Below are 4463 nucleotides of genomic sequence, written 5' to 3' on the forward strand. Positions count from 1 at the left end.
TCGCCGATCGATTATATTACTATCGCGATTAGCAATAATTAGAGAACGAACAAGTATTCTTATGCGAAAAACAGGGATCTAGCTTGACCGACTTCGTCGTGATAATTGTACGTATGTGTGATCGAATAACAATCAACGATTTATCATGTCGAACGATTCGTACAAGGCTGTTATAAGAATTTAAACACTGCGGTTGAAAATTTGACGAATTTCACAGATATTGGGATTGTGCGTTTAGGGAAGAATAATTTGGTGGTTTTTTTTTTTCTTCGCAACTTTACAAAACAAATTTACAGCAAATTTTCAACACCTTGTAAAAGGTACTGTATGACATCACCCAAGATCGAGTAGGATATCTGTGTTACACGCACGTTATATCAAACAGTGAAATTAAATTACATGTAAATTTTACAATTATCATTTGTAACGCAAATTTAAAATATATGATCCAGTTATTTAAAACTACTCTACTTTATGCACGGTATATGAATTAGGTAGGAATCTTATTCCTATGAATATGATCAATAGTTAGCAAATATAAAACAGACAAATTACTATCCTCCTTGTGAAGACGATGAGAAAAAAAGGGTAATCGCAACTTTTTTGTTTTTGAAAAAAGGTGGCAATGACAGGGCTGGAATAATAAAATATTCTACCTGGAAACCCGAGAAACGCGAAATAGCTAAAGGATTTTGTTTTGCGTAGAAGAATCGTGGAAAAATCATAAAATTTTGTCGAACCTGGAGAAAAAAATGAAACTTTAAAACTTGAACTTTTACATCGTTGTAATTACGACAGTTTCAGCAAATCACATAGCATATGTGTGATCACATACCTATGCATGATTTACAGTTTTGATCAAGAAATTCGAACAACACGATTGAGCTACGACGACCTTAAAATAAATAAAAAAATTTGTGTAAGTCGATAGAATAATTATTTATTTATTTTTTCACAACTTTAATTGTCACAGCGCCAAATCGTATCTGAAAAATGATAATTTTTGACCCAGAAACCCGGTAAAAATCATGACATTTGATAAAAAAAAAAAAAACATTAACGACGTCCCTGATCGAAGATAGAAATGCCGTTCGAATGAAACTGCACGGATTGTGCATGCAGCCGAGAATGGTGTTCAGTGATCCCGAATATCGTGAGAGGGAAAATTTCAGGGCCCATTGATCGCGGGATGAGAAAGGGTAAGAATTTTGAGCGCAATCAAGCCGTGTTATAGATAGGTACCTCGGATAATTTGGTGCGGGTATAGCATCCGAGGTGTAGGTGATCACGCAGCATACTGCGGTGGTTGTTGGAAGGGATGGGCAGAGGGCAGTTTGTGTTGTTGGTGGTCGGCGCGGTGTTGGTCGGTTAGGTTGGGCCCAGCCCGAGGCTTCGGGGCCCATTCACCGGCTGTAATGAGGTCCTCGCCACCGCGCGCAGCATGAATGAACTCCCAGAGAGGGAAAGCCGAGGTGATAGAGAGCTGGAGGAATGAGGGAGGGAGAGGGAGAGGGGGTGGGGGAGGGGGGGGAGGCTCGGGTATCGCCCTGCAGGATATTGGAAATACTCGAGAGATGTTGTACACGGAGCTATTTAGAGCCCCGGGCCCTCTTTCCATGCAATGTTAATCGACTCCACAACGCAACGCGACCAGTCAAACAAGACGAATCAGACCGGTAGCCTCGTGTACGTGTGTACGTACGTATATAATACGGCATGCGGACGCGAGACGACCGGCCAGAGATCATCGCGGCTACCGTCGTCCAACATTATACTAACCATGTTCGAACGGCACTCGTCGAGATATATATATATATACATACATTACACACACACACACGCGTATAAGAGGAGCCCATCCGTAAATTACGCAAGGTTATTTTCCACGATTTTTTACCCCCACCACGTACCCTTCCAGTTCTTATGCAAGATTGTATTTTTTGCGTTCTCTGCAGACGCGAAAGTAAAATATCGCGAATAGTCGCATTGTTTGGTATTCTCGGGATGAGTTCGGAGTGTTGGTTTGAACGGTAAGTTTGACGATTGCACAATAAGACTATGTGTAGAATAATTAGGTACATGGGCGAAGACGCTGTGTTAACAAAATTCAATTGAATATGAAAAAGAGAACCATACGTATGATCGTTAATGAAAAATTCTAGTTATCAAACCCGCACTCTGCGATTAGTCTTTAAGAATGTAACTTTTAGTTTTCATCGTTATCTGAGAAACATGTTTTCTGTACCTTGTTTCGCTTTTTTTCTGACATAAAGCCGACTTTGTGTTAAAAGTAATCTTGCGTTCCAGTTTATCCTTACTGTAAATAACAAGTAACTTTATGATAGATGATTTTACACCCTATTACCGTCACGAAAAAGAAAAAAACCCTCAACTTGGGTGTAAATTCGTACCCTCAACTTTTTTCTTACGGGGATTTAGCATTGTCTATGAGTTGAGGGTACGAATTTACACCCAGGTTGAGGGTTTTTTCCGTGAGCTTATCCCTATGGCTATAGTTATACAATTGATTTATTGTACGAAAATGTATTTCTACTTTACGATAAAAATGATTATTCAGGCCTCGTAGGTGCGATAACAATTATTGTTAGAATATGCTGAGATTTTCTATTTTTCGACGTACCGTTAATTTCTGTCTTATACCCGGAAGTTAGCTGATCGCAGACGTGCCGCGGAAGCGAATCGAGAAGAAGATAAAGAAGCAGAAGTAAAAGAACAAAAAAAGGATTAGTTAACGTGGGCGAGGCGCAAGTGTAAGTATAAGCGTCGCATATTTTTCCCAAAGAGCGAGCAAAGCAGCATTAAGGTTTGTATTAATCAGGAACTGTCAGTGATCCTCTCTTCTCCTGGGTGACACAAAGGAGGGTTCGGGAAGCCAGGAAGCGAGCCAGAAGGAGACATGACGTTTTGGCGCTGGGGTTCGTGGGTTGAGAAACGTGGTTGTCTGCTAGGAGGGGTGGACGCGGGGGTGTATCTGCCAATGACGTCGAAAAATGACGCAAAAAAATTACGTCCAGACTCGGTGTCTCCTGATTTTGTCTCTCCAGGGTGCGGGACTCGGGGCTAAGAGGGGGAATCGCGAGATGTGCTGCAGGCGCTTCTGTGTCAACTGACAGAAAGAATAATAGTGCGAGGAAAAATCGTGTCACAACTTACGCTATCGCCGCACCTACGTACATCCGTACCGCGTATACATATATATATATATGTGTATATATATATTATATATGTATGAAGTATATACCTTATTACTCGTTGTGTTACGCTTAGAAGAATCCAATAGATTAAATTTGTAATCCCTCGAAGTTGTTATTTTCGGAACTGCAAACTCGATTCGCGTCTTTCCCATCGTAACTTTTATGAAAAAATTCAATAAAATTCGTATTTTCAAGTAGTTTGAAAAGCAATTTCAGATTCGGAATATTCATGTATTGTTCTCGAATGACAATCAGGTTGTTTTAATGTAACATAACGATAACATTTCGCTGAAATGTTATTTTTACAATTGCAGACGAGGCTGAAGTTAGTAACGTTAACGTATCGAAACGTTGATACAAAAATTATTAGTATGCACTTTTAGAATAACTGAAGTAGTTTAGTATACAAAACCTGAGTTTGTTGATGCTTTATTAATGGGTTACTAAATTTCAGATAATCCTAAGGTTGCAAAATAACCACTTTTTCTAAATATGCATCGTTATAATAACGTTACAAACTTCAGCCTGATAGTTTCTGTGGGTCTCGTACGTCGCTGCAAGTCAGTAGAGCGATTGTATGTTTTCTTTGCCCCCAAAAGCATTCTCAACATTTTCAAGGTTCGTCAGATTTAAAACTTTTACGATCTTAGTTCTAAACATCAACAACGTCGAGTTTTCTTGTACATATTACTCGTGTATACAAAGAGCAGTGAAATATATTTAAAGCAATTATACCATGTGATACGATTTATACGCTTTTTTGAACACAAAAGGCTGATTCATTATTGTTTCAGTTTTATTGAAATATTTTTAATTATTTTGAAATCTCTTTGATTGCCGGGTTGAAAGATACGAGAAAGGTGAGTCCGTCGTTAATTGGTAGGTATATAAAATAATCCAAATGTGAATCTGATCTAATCGAAACATTAAATTTTACATCATCTTTACTGTCAGTATCAATTGCAAAATATTATGCAACCTGAGCTGAGGAAGTAATATTTTTACTTACAATCACGATATTGTTATTAATCTCTCTAATTCCACTGAAAATGTAACCATTAAACACTTTTTACATGAACAACTCATCGCAACGAACTATAAGTACGTACATGGTTTTGATTGTGCTGGAAGATGCGAGAGTTTAGTTGAAAGAGAAAGAAGAAGAAATTGCAAGAATTCCAGAAGCTTTAATTTGGCACTGATACGAAATGTCTGATAAAACAAAAATTAGATTTGCGATATATATTT

General features: G+C 38.4%; 1 long non-coding RNA gene across 1 annotated transcript; it reads left to right on the top strand.

Moving 5' to 3' along the window:
* Positions 1-1963: 1963 nt before the first annotated feature.
* LOC124185419 lies at positions 1964-3937 on the top strand. Its single transcript, XR_006871388.1, has 3 exons — positions 1964-2030; positions 2673-2771; positions 2840-3937. It is a non-coding gene; the product is annotated as an uncharacterized LOC124185419 (long non-coding RNA).
* Positions 3938-4463: the final 526 nt, after the last annotated feature.

Source organism: Neodiprion fabricii, chromosome 6 (assembly GCF_021155785.1).
Source record: "Neodiprion fabricii isolate iyNeoFabr1 chromosome 6, iyNeoFabr1.1, whole genome shotgun sequence".
Taxonomy (NCBI): Eukaryota; Metazoa; Arthropoda; class Insecta; order Hymenoptera; family Diprionidae; genus Neodiprion; species Neodiprion fabricii.